The 13401-nt window shown below is 38.6% G+C and overlaps 1 protein-coding gene across 10 annotated transcripts in view; it reads right to left on the bottom strand.

The window, feature by feature from the left end:
• Positions 1-11856, bottom strand: part of tead1b (TEA domain family member 1b) — a 44433-nt gene extending 32577 nt beyond the window's left edge. For 4 of the 10 annotated variants that reach the window (XM_069524117.1, XM_069524131.1, XM_069524128.1 and 1 more), the window contains exon 1: positions 10979-11526. The gene's annotated coding sequence lies outside the window, so the exon portion shown is untranslated. The other 6 variants (XM_069524096.1, XM_069524109.1, XM_069524104.1 and 3 more) reach the window with 5 other exon arrangements.
• Between the last annotated feature and the right edge of the window lie 1545 nt (positions 11857-13401).

Genomic DNA, 13401 nt, shown 5'->3' with positions numbered 1-13401 from the left:
AATGTGTTATCTCCCAAATGCAGATGAGCAGGTGTTGTACCATGAAAGACAAATGCAGCTCAAGCAAACAGAGAAAGTCAAAAATGTTCTTAGTTATGAGTAAATATTTCATGCATTATCATAACAGGAAATGTTTTAGAGTACTCACTCCAAGAAACAGCACCTGAACACAAAGGTGTGGAAGAAACGCAACACTAAATAACATGAACAGATACAGACACATCTTCTGAAAATTCCCAGAGAGCAATAAACAATAAAACTTGTGTTATGTTGTTCGGCTTTATGTCTTTTCTTCAACATAAACGCAGATTGAACATGATTGTATGTTGGGAAAATGTCAAATGTAGTGAAGCTGAATATGTCCAGTGTTCACACTGGGACTCCAGCTGCTGTGGTTGAGAGGCTGATGTGCTGCTGTCACTGTAAAGGGTAATTTAGCCAAAGTTGTAAAGAGACACAACATCTAATTTTCAAAGTCATTTTAACTTTGAGCAACATGCTTCCTATGTGTATTTGTATCTATCAGCTCAGGAAATCACAGAAACAGACTGGACTCAGTAAAAAGGAATCTCAGGAGTCTGTGTCAAGCTGTCAGGCTTCTATTGTCTGAACCCTTAACTCACTATTTAAACTACAGTAGCTTGATGTTTTACTTCCTTTACAGAAAAATCACAGAGGTTTTTCTCTTTTCTCAATCTCTCCTCTCTTTCCAGACAACTGCTTCCTCCCTGAGCAAGATCCCATTCAAGCAGCACAAGCTGTCAGGAAGTGGGAATAGTAGCATATGTTTCTTCCAACATGTCAGTTCATAAGGGGGAAAAGGGGGGATGGTAGCAAGCTGTTGGGGGAAAAAAAACTCCCGGAGAGCAGGGAGCTTTTACTGAATTCCGTTTTTGTGTGCCGACTGCTGACACTGCAGAACAAACTCACAAACTGATGAGGGAGGGGGAAAAGAAATTCCCATTTCAACCACTAAAAGGCTGGGACTCTTTATAGATGTGCTCCTCTCATCCCAACCAAATGATGAACTGTGCCGATAATCATTTCCAGCTTACATTTTCAATGCAAGATGAAGGAAATCAAATCCCCATCAGGTCCAAACACTGAATTACAGTGGTTTCTTGAAGCACACGTAAAGTAAAATAGATATTTTTCACTGAAGTTGTTTTCAGTGTGTTTTCAATAAAACTTTATAATGTCTTATCTATTAAAAACGTTGTTTAAATATAGGTCTGGTGCTTTTTAACAAACATTATTTGTAAATCCCTCTAAATCTCTTAGGGGTTATATTTATTCTCTTTGAATTTCTATAAATGTTGTATGAGCGCTGGTTGTTTTATTTCTATGGTATGTAAAGTTGATAAAGTGGTACTAATGTAAGTAATCCTCAGTGACTTTGTGGCTCTCTCCATTACAGCAAATTGATTCTTACACATTCGGCTTTGTTTCTTCCTCTGCAGGTGCTTTCCTCCAACACCACACCAGGAAAATTATACCACTGTGACAGTAACATGCAATGGACTGCATAAACATCAGCTCCACCCACTCTCCTCTCTGACAAACATCGATATTAAGTAAAAGCTCAAGAATGATGAAGCAGCAAGATCACCATGTCCCAAATCCCCCCGCATCAGAAAAAAACATCAATACTTAACTTCTACAGATATTTCTCAGTGAAACTTAAACAAATACACCAAATACAAATAACACAACAAACCAGACAACACCAAATAAAACTGATTCTCAAATTCCATCCCGCTCTCTTTTAAGGAGATGACAGATCCTTTGAATAAGCAGCATATGCAACCCTGCTAGTTATCACTTCAAGAATACACTACACTGAGACAATTAAACCTATAACGTGCACGTGTTGTCTTTGGTATAAAACACTTTAAGATTCCATTGATTAAAGACACTGTACGTTAGTGACGTTTGGATGACTGATGAAACTATCACACAAATTCATTCTGCTCTTTTGATGCTACTCTGTTAAAACTCAGCGTTGTTTACTGAATGTTAAACTATTACCAACATAATGTGAAATGTGGTCAATGAGTAAAGAAATGAAGTGTTTGGGGTTAAATTTTCCATGCCTGTGTATACAGTAGATGTGAGTGTGTGTTAAATACTAATATGAGTTTAAAGAACATCAACATATATTGATTTAATACTTAATTCTAACTGATGATACTTATCTGTCTTATCATTCAGTTTTTTACTGTCCATATACAAACAGTGAAATAATAGAGCATAAAATGAATCCTTGTGTTCAACAGATTCGTTTATTTGAATCCCATGACACCGATCAGATGTCTTTGCAATGTGCAACATGTAAGTAACCTCGCAGAGCTGTCAATGAAGACATCTCTTAGTGCCTCAGAATCTGTGGACTAATTATGTCTGTCAAAAGAAGGTATGAATGTCACCCATAGACACACTTGTGGCTCACAGATAATTGCATACTTCTGTCTTTGCAGGGTGTACACCATAGAAATGGTCTTATTTGTCAGATGCAGGGCGAAGATGGCCCACAATGCAATGAGTGAATGTGGTAGCTAAGCAGAGTAGTAGCTGTGACATGGCATTATGGGAAATTACACTTACCGTGAGATTACATAAATCACTCACTAAGCTGGAATCCAGCTCCTTAAATTAAGAGAACCCATTTCACCCATCAGAGAGAGCAAGGTAATGAAATAGCAGATGAGAGGTCTCAAATGTAATTTTCCACGTGGAGTTCTTTTGTGTCGTTATCTCAGAGGGTGCAATAATGATGCTGTGAATGACTTTTGTGCACCCCATAATGGCCCAGTAGTTAAGGCCACAGTGTGTAAAACTATAATTACCTTGTGATTTCAAAACTCCACATTTTCAGTGTGTTGTAAAGACATATTCTGGCTTTTGAATAATTACAACAGCAATGTCCAAAATATTTGGTTTGGGCTGCGCGTAACCAGCTATGAAAATTTACAATCAAGGTGTTTCTGAAATTCCATTTAGTTTCTGTGATTAAAACAAATTAATTACCTCGTGAAAAACAGGTTTATGGAATGAAGGCTCTGACAGCAGGTCTCTGAAGACCTTGAGAGTTTCAGGGACACACAAAAATATAAAATTCACCAAAAATCTATGGAGATACTTTTTCAAGTTATTTAGAAAGCTTTACCACTCAAGGTGGAGCGGAGGCATGCAGCCACTGTTTAAAAGAAATTAAAATCAACAAACCCTGTGCGACATAACCAGCCCAAGACTTTAATTAAAAAACATTTTTGAAGCACACACTTAACCTCCTGCATTTCATTTAAGAAAAGGAAATGGGCTGGATAGCAGGGAAATTTAAATTACCGCAGTGATGTCAAAAACATTTCCAATCGGAAGAGTATGCCCACTACAGAATGCAAGAAATTCCAGACAAAACGATTGATTCTGTGTATGTTTTTCCTTAAAGTTTCATTAACAGTACAGAGAAAAGCATAAACAAGGTTTTCAGTACCAATTTCCAAAGGTACACTGGAGAAGCGTGAAAGCGTACTTATGCTGCTTCTTATTATTGGCAGTGGCCTAGTATTTATTTCATGCCTCTTTGAACCGGCAGGCTTAGGTGCCATGAATCTGTCTGATATCATCCCACTCAAATCCGAGGCCTGGATCCCACCACCCAGCAACAGTCAGGCCACTGAGGGATCAATCTTTGTTTGCCAGAGAATGGGATTGATTTACAGGTTCTGTCAAAGCAGCCCCTTTTTCTACCTGCCTCGGACCGAGAAACAGGTAGCGACAACATGACCTGGATAACATCAGATATGTGGGCAGTCCAGAAAAGAAGCATAGCTAAAGGTCTTACTCTTCGAACAACAGAAGGAAAAATTGACTGTAATCTCAGAGACAAAAATCTCTCCTGCTGAGGATACAATTTACAATTCAAACATGAAATGTAATGAAAGCTCAGGGGACATTTGCCTATCAAAAAATTTGCGGTGCATTCCAGGCGGCGTTCGCCCATGTCACAGTGGTGTGGCGTGCGAGCAGAACACATAAAGCTCAGGAAATTAAAGCTGTAAATAAAGGTCTGTCAGATAAAGGATCTCCTGACAGTTATGAGAGCAGAGCAGGCCGAGGGCTGGCCACTGGCTCATTCAGGACGCGTGCGGACGGTCATGAAAAAACAAATCATGGTGATGAGCATGACCACCATTTGCATTTGGCTCTGCCAATTCACACCAACTCCCATCTCTTTTCTTCTGCATCTCTAGTCATCATTTATCCCCTTGTGCACTTTTTTTTTCTTTCTTGTCTCATTCTTCTTTTCCTCTCCTTTCTTTTTTTACCTTGGCAACTATTTCATACCATGAAATAATTTGCCACGAAACAGCCTCCTGAAAGGTGTTGTATCGCCAGGTGAGATTAACAACATCAGATGTGATTTTCTTTTCTTTTTCTAGATACCAGTTACTGTATTTATAATGAGAGAGTAAAGAGCAAGCCACAGCATTGATCTTGCTAGTTTAAGGTTTTTAATAATGTAATCTGTTAGAGAACTGACAATTTTCAACTGAAGAACGTAAAATGTTCTTAATGTGTTTTTAGAAATGGGAACACAAAGTGTAATAATTCTCTACTAAAACTATTTATTTTAAGGTTGGTTGCCTTTTCAACCTTTTGGCCATGTACAGAATCTTATTGTTTGGCACTGAAAGAAGATCAAGTAAGCTATGAAGGAAATTATTAAAAACCTTTGGCCTTATTTGTGTTAAAGCCGTCATATTTACTTTTAGGAACACTACACACCACGAGTACTGGTATGATCACAAAAACACAGGCCAAACTAAGCTAAATTAAAATTCTTCTAACATAACAAAAGTAAAGACATATTTTACCAAATTTCTCTTTCACCTAATTCAATGATAGAGAGGCAGGCTCTACATGTCAGAGCAGGAAACATGGATACAGGATACAAAGATCCTGCAACAGTAACAGAAATATAATTTGAGTTCCCTATTTTCATGGCTACTTGAAGGTCATTGCAAAAGAAAGAAAATCCATTTTGAGATGAATGTACAAATTAAACACAAATAATAGTTATCTTGAGTTTCCATCAGGAAGGAGAAATAAGGATCTAAGGCGGATATTTTTGCGAGATACTAATTCAGTTGTTTTTCATCTGCAGTTGATATTCATCCAAAAAGTGCAACTTTAATTTCTGTTTGAGTAGTATTTATTGATAACTACCTGATAATTTTAATGCCTTTTTAAAAAATAAATACATCTGTAACATGTTTTTACTAACTTATGTTAAGGAATGAATGTTTGGGGTTGAGAGCCAGAGCCACAGGCTTTGGAAGTCAAACTATCAGAGGCGGATGAATTAACCTTTGTTTTACTACACAAAGAGCGTCAATCATTTTACTTTTAATTGATTTGTCGGTCGACAATTAATTGGAAACTGTTTTAAATGATAAATCAATCACTGTCCTACCTTAGCTTCTGCATTGGAATATGTAACATTAGTGCGTGCTACCATTTGTAACTGAATATGTCTGGGTTTTGGAGTATTGGTTGGACAAAGTACATCTCCTCTGGAATCAAAACATAATTGGTGGATTCATCAAAAATAATTGGTTGCAGCCCAAACTACATATTCTCTAAAAATGATAAAACTAATGATGATTACATAATTACAAAAGAAAAGTTAAACTATTGAATGGACTAAACAGATAATTAAAGTTTGAGGTTCAACAAGGTTGATAACACAACATTGACACAGTCACAGCACTGAACCAATGATGTTCAAAAAATCAACAACAGTGAACACGCAGTGAGATGAATAGATAGCTACAATTAGCAAACATACAAAAAGTCATGTTTGTCTTTATATTAAAAGACTGAGAGCAAAGGACAAACTGAAATTTCAAACATTCCGATGACGTAACGTTACCTGAAGCACCTGGAAGTTCATGCCAACCAATATGGATTTTCGGGGCCTGATGTTGATACAGATAATAAAAAGTAAGAAATTGAACTTCCCGGTATATGAGCTGGCACAAAAATCCAAAGAAAATTGCCAAGAGGTTATTATCAAACCTTTATGACAAAGAAATGTAATTTAGACTTAATATTTTACAGTTACCTATAAAACTACAAATAAAAAAGAAGACACAACCACGAACACGAACTCTATACAGATCTTGAATTAGGAAATAAAAATATTCAAATAAATGGGAATCTTCTCTGCATTGTTAATTCTGTAAGAAGGTTTTCATATTGATAAACATTAACGGTGATAACAATATGTCTGTGAAAGGCTCATATCTGCTGCTTTTTGTCAGCCAATCAATACATCTGGCTCTATAAGGGTCTCCACATATTACTTTATTAAAGATAAATACCTTATTTGATGAATTTTTTCAGCATCTAAGGTTCTTCATGCGCTCCTACAATATTCAACTTAAAACTAAGAATCAAACCCTTTGGAGAATGCCGCTCTCTGATGCTGTGTCCCAGCTCAGATTCCAAACTGATTTACTGGGCACGGCCTGCATATCAATGTTGGGAGCTCACCCTCAAGTCCACGCAGGGCACCTTCAGGGCAGAGAGAGTCTGCCTGATCTGTGTAAGCCATGATAAAAAAAACACAACGACCATTGATAAAAGGTCTTGTGGGAATTCATCACAAGCAACGACTGGGGGATACAGTGCCTGAGAGACTGAAAAACCCACATTTGAATAAAAGCCGCAAATTACACTTTCAGTAAATGAAGTGACTGTGAGCCTTTGTTCCACGGGTTTCTTTTCACCAGTGGGGAAGCTGAGCACCACGACGGCTACTATGGCCACCAGAGACAGGAAGTTGTTGAAGCCGAGATTTCCTGCTTTCATTGTGGTCAAGAACTCAAAATGTTTATAGTGGTTTCAGAAACTGACTCATGTGATGATTCATGGAGAATATATTGCTTTTCGTCTGTGAGTGATCATGAAGCAGCTCATTTATTTGTCTTTTTGTTCAAATAAAAGTAGGAAGACAAAATACATGTCCGAACAGCTTCTAAGGCACAGCACATCAGTCATAAGTGGTTAAGACATTATACAGACATTTTTCTGTCTATACGCTCTTTTCTCCAGTGCAAGTGATTGAGACTGCCAGATGGTTAACATTAAGAATGTAATATTAATGCGCTATGACTTCAAAGGGTGAGAGAAGCTGAATGATTTGATGCTTTATGAAAACCTGGAAAGGCTCAAACAGGACTTGTCCTTATGAATGAAAAAGCCAAAGTCTGCTACTACAGCAGAATGACATGAGTATGCACATGAAGAGAGAGAGCAAAAAAAACAACAGAGTTGCACCACTAAGGTAGTTGACAAGGCCAAAGTGCATTCGGTAGCTGGCAGTCATTTTATGGCTGCAGCAGTGAAGCAGATTTACTTAGATGACGTCAGTGGCTTTGAGCCAGCTTTTTCTTTTTGGTGGCTCTCTCCACAGTGGGCCCTGCTCAAACTGCTGAGCAGCAGCACACACTCTGAAATTCCCTTTCTAGATCAGAGTTTACCTCAGGGCACACACAGTCTGGACGCCTGCAGGAGTGTCCTCTTTTAAAAGCGAGCTTTGTCCGTGAACGCTGATGTTTTGATGTGATTCTAGTTCCGCCACACTCACATCTAATTACACAATTAATGAGCATGTGTCCAGATTCAATTACAGATCGCACATATTTTTTCTACTCTGGAATTTTCATAACAAAAACAAATAATAATATTGTGTATTGTCATCTCAATTAAAATCTGGGACACATAATTTGTTCACATTCCCACGAGGGATTAAACAGGCCCATAAATAGAGAAGATGCCTTGTTAAACATAAATTTATATTTTCAGTCAGGTAAAGCCTTTATTTCTACCATCAATTTGTCTATTCACACGATGTATGATATATGGATTAATGCCCAAATGCTGTAAAAAAAACTGAGAGCTACCAAAGCTTTTAACCACTGAGCCATCAAAATATCTAGTAAATAATCAAAAATCTAACATGTTAAGTGTCAGGTAGCAAGACTGTAAAGTATGATTTACTTGAAAAAATATGAGATAGAACAACCCAAAATAATGTAATTCAAACTAATACTGATGGAATTTATTGAAACATTTTTTTTTTCAAATGATTTAACCCTTAAAGAAAATGATCACATCATGTGGCACCTGTTGCATAAAGCACTCGGGGGCTTCCTACTCAAGACATCTCTGAATGTGCTATAAATCAAAATAACATTAGAGGTTATTCTAAAATTTCAGCTAATGATGTTCATATTGACAATATCGGCTCGAGGGAGAGTTTCGATTCCTCACTTAAAAAGTCCTAAACATTAAGTGCATCAGAGTTTCATTGTCAGTCTATGGTAATGGTAGTTAAAAGGTTCAAACTGCCACCAGTTATATTTAATGATACATCAATATATTCACACATGCCAAAAATAAACATGGTTATACTGTCATTATTGTACACAAATTCTGTGCCATTGCACGAACATGCCAAAGACTGTAGAAGAAGGTAAATGTTCGTCTTCGAAAAACAAGACTTGATTTTTACATTGTTCTTACGTAAATCAGAAAATGAGCAAATACATCTTACAAATGGCCAAAAGCAGCAAACACATTCTGGCCAAGATAAAAATTCTGAAAGTCTACGAAACCTAAACAATATTGAGTGTGGGCAGCCAAGAAAAGTACAGTTTATACAGTTCACTTCATTCCAAGAATTAACAGAGTCCACTGTATCCTTCACAAAAGCACATTATTCTGTCCACACTTCACAACAGATAAACTACACTCTGTGTAGTCCTGCCCTCAGACCTCAGCAATTGAACAAAAATGAACAAAACCTGAGCCAACAAAGCACTAAAGTTATGCATCGCCTGTGTCGCCTCTGAAGAACCATATACACAACCCAACCTGCTCGTATCCAGATACTTATCAGCATCTATTTAAATGTAGATCACAATACAATGACCCAATTTCAAAATTGGCTCAGTACTAATTCTACATTCTATAAAAGTCTACAGTAGTTATAGTACAGAGAAAGAAAGGCTCCATGTAATCACAGCAGTGAACACGTCTATGTAGTCTCTAACAAACTAGTTTGGAAACTCCTACTTCCAGAAGTGAAGTCTCATTGGGTCAAACAAAGACAACATCCTATTCTTGCTCAAATGTTATGCAGGCTTCCATCCAACAGGTCCACTGGTTGCATAAGCTGAAAACAAAGCTTCTATTTCTACTCCTACTTTTTTTTTCTTCCAAGCAAGGAGATTTACACTGTTACATGTCTGGAGTTACGCCTGACTGCATTCAGACTGTTTCCTGTAAATCATAACAACCCGTTCACGTTAATTGCATGACAAGGGATTGTTTTTGTCATCTCTTCATTGTCTACAAAGTTACATTAAATGTTTAACTGCAGATTAACTGCAAGAAGGTGCATATTTTACATCATTTGAGCAGAGAGCTTCTGCACACTCAACATAACTCACTCATGCTTTCACATGAAAAACACAAGGAGGTAAGAACTGTAGGTGCTGCAGCCAACAGCTAAAGTGGATTTTGTTACAGAAACTACAGGTATTGTTTTTCAGCCCAACACTCCCCTCTGTTGAGATTATTATAACACAAAGCAGCAACTTTCAGAATAATTCATATTTTTAAGAGGCAATTTTCCTCAAGCAGAAAGAATATATATTCTAGCTGACAAAACATAATAAATCAGGTAATGTAAACAGTTTCTAAAACTTAGCTTGATAAATGAAGTATATATACACTTTAATTGAATCACAGCAGCATATCGCAGTCATGTAAACAGTGACCTGGTGACCTGACTTGCCTGTTGTTTCCAAGCAAACCAGATCTGACAATGTAGTGCAACAGTACCGAGGAGGTGATGGGGAATAACTAGAGTCTGGCACTATGAGGTAATCTGTAAGTGTTTGAACACACTTTTTAAGATAAATCTACTGTAGCTAATGTGTGCATTTGGCTTTTTCTCCCCCCCTCCCTTTGCATTATAGAATATGTCATTTTCAGGAAGTCCACAAAACGTATGTGGCTAAAATAATTGAGAGGTGTAAAACTTAACTGACACACACAGACACACACAGACATACACAGACACACACACACACAGACACACAGACACACACACACACTGCTGGCCCACAGCTGGGGGACTGCAGTTTTAGCTGAGCAGGCATTTCCCGAAGCAGAGGGAGGAAAGGAAAACAATGAAGGAAACCCCAAATAAAAAGCTTCACAAACTCTACAAAGACACTCTACATTTCACATAAATCAGCAAACTGTGCTTTGAATTAAAAGCATGGTTTGCATGTACAGCTATTTTAAAAACAAGGGAATAGCAAACTTAAATTTAAGCTAGGTTTCATCCTCAACTCAAGGCTCATGTTAAGCCCTTTCAATACCATTTAGTTTCAGAAACTGTACAGTTTTACATAAATCAGCCAACTGAATCAAAGGCAATGTTTCAATTTGCCACCATTAAAAAGCAAAACTGGTAATGACAAACTTTACATTCAATTATAGTTTTCCTCCTCAACTTAAGGTCCATGTTAAGCACCTTTAATGCAATTTAGCTCAACAAATTCTACAGTTTACATAAATCGTCAATTTTAGGCCTTTTATTTCCAATTTGCAGCTATTTGAAAACCATGGGAACAGAAAACTTAAATTGAAGCTAGTTCAACTTAAGGGTCGTGTCATGGTCTTCTAATAAAACCCTGACAGCAACACCACAACCAATCCGAAACTGGGTTTTTGTTGTTGAGAATCTAATGGAGGGACATGGAGGAGCTTTAATGGACCAATGCAGAATTATAACCTTTCCCTCGGGCTCAGTCGGTGTGAGGAGAGTTTACAGTAACAACATGGAGACCGGTGAGAAAAGTAAGAAACAATACCACAAAAAAAATAATTTACTTACACAAAACTTCGATGGAGATTTGACAAATAACAGCACCGTCAAAGTGCGCTGAAGCAACAAGTCTCCGGAGGGTTTTCTCTTCCGAGTTGGGGCGAAAATGCTCCGGCGAAAGCTCCGACAACAACTCCCGGCTGAGCCAACTACGGAGAGGAAAACAGCAACGATTTGAACCGTCATCTTGTCCGAAAAGCTCTTATCGGCGCGGTGTAGCTTTTTGTAGGGGGGCTGGCTGCTCCCGGATCCCCGCAGCGGGATCTTTGACGAGGGTCTGACGGCGGACGAGCGGCTGCCGAGGCTTTTATACAGGGGCGTAGGAGCGGGCTTGTTTTCAGCGGAAAAATGTGAAAAATGTCAAAGATTTGTGTCGCTGCTGTGTCAAAGCCGGGAGCTGCAACAGTGTTAGAAGTGAGCATCCTGTTGCAGCCAGCGGCCATGTATGTGTGTGTCTGTGAGGAAACACACGACCTGACGCTACACGGGAGAAAGAGTGAGCACCGTCATTTTTCATCAACACCACAACAGAAGTCTACACTTTGAATACCTGCGACTGCCAACGAAACTTACCTCGTTATTGATATCTCATTTAAAAATGTCCCTTGCTTTAGGCAGTGTGATGTTACTGGGTATTTCTTTTTCTCTTTTTTTTTTTTTAATACTATGTCAAGTTACTGTGGTGTTTCTGAAGCCAGCCCGGGGAGAGGATTTCAGGGTGAATCGCTTCGCGCACTGACAAGAGATGCGAAGAATGCTCGGAATGAGACGAGGAATGAAATGAACGCGAGGAAGCGAGTTTGTGCGCCGGGGCGGAGCGAGAGGTGGCGTCATCCCGAGCCCGGCGGCGGCGGCAGGCAGCCCGGGCAGCGGACGGCGGGAGGCGGCGGGGAGGGACCAGGAGGCTCCGGGAGGGAGGGGAGGCACATCCCGGGGAACTGACGCCTTCAGGGGTCAGCCACAAAGCTCAGAATTTACAGCTCCAGGAGGCTCTTGGAGTATCGATCTCCCCTTCACCCAACGCAGGGGTTCCCAACATGTGGGTTATGACATCATAGAGGGTCGCAGGACGATGAGTGCAGGGTCGCAACGTGTTTGAGCAAATAGTTCAACCGTGAATGGCAAAAGAGATAGTGAGTAGTAGATATATTTTTATATTTAAAGGTTCATTGTGAAAGATTAAGATGAAATTGATCTATTGGCAAAAAATTGAATATAAGATATCCTCATGATGTTTTCACTAAATAGTACAAATTGTTGTTTTCTTTATCTCAGAATGGGCCCTTTATATTTAAATACATTATATTTACATCTGGAGGGGGTCCTCTCTACGGATGCTGCCATGTTTTTTACAGTAGCCCAGACTGGACACACTAAACTAAAAGAGTTTTTATGACATCTGACGTCTACCACAGATTCCATTTCATGTTTGAAAGGGGGGACGAGGGGTATTCAGCTGCAACATGCAACTTCACCACTAGATTTCACTAAATTCACACTGAACCTTCAATTCTTCAAACGTAATAAAACTGGGAAAACAGCATAACATGCCTCCATAGTGCTCCTACTGTCACACTGTCATTCAAGTGTCCGTAAGCCAACATTCAGTTTTGACTCGAAATGGTCATTTACACAATGTTTTTTAGCCTAGACACTTGTTTTACGTTTGAGAACATGGTCTTTCGACAGAGCCATCACACAAAGAGCACTCACCAGAGCAGACGACACTGACCACCAACACAAATGCAGATAAATACAATAAGTGCAAAACATACACAAAAGAGATAAAAAAAAAATGTCCCTTACGATGCGAAGACACAAAATACAACAAAGATGCAAAAAAATATCACAAGGAGAAATAATATTACCTCAACGAGACACATGTCTACACGTGACACAAAATAACAACAAAAATGTGATGAAACAGTACCATGAGGAAAATACCCAACAAAGATACAAAAAATATCAGAGACACGAATTGACCTCATTAAGAAACAGAATTTCAATAATGTATTGCACAGATACTGCAGAGATGACAAATGAAGATTAAAATACAACAACCACAACAAAATGCAAAGCTACTCAAAGGAGATGTAAAACTGCCATGACAAAATGCAAAGTGACAACAAACAAACAGAATGACTGCAAAGGAACATTTCAAATGACATCCAAGGTATACAGAGACAAAATAACATCAAAGTTACACTTAATGTCCCAAAATACCCAGAATACCTGCAATAAGACACAAAATGTCCATGTGGTGAAACAAACACATAAAAAGGACACTAAGCATTAACAAAGAGACACAAAAAGATGACGAATGACACCGCTGTAGAATCAGTCCTACAGGATTTCTGAGGGCCTTTTACTTGCGTGTGCCGAGTGGTCTGTAATCCAGATAGTAAAGTGTTCACCAAATGTTTGTTATTTTA

The sequence above is a fragment of the Paralichthys olivaceus genome, chromosome 1 (assembly GCF_024713975.1).
Source record: "Paralichthys olivaceus isolate ysfri-2021 chromosome 1, ASM2471397v2, whole genome shotgun sequence".
In the NCBI taxonomy this organism is placed as follows: Eukaryota; Metazoa; Chordata; class Actinopteri; order Pleuronectiformes; family Paralichthyidae; genus Paralichthys; species Paralichthys olivaceus.
This window is presented reverse-complemented; position numbering and strand designations above follow the sequence as displayed.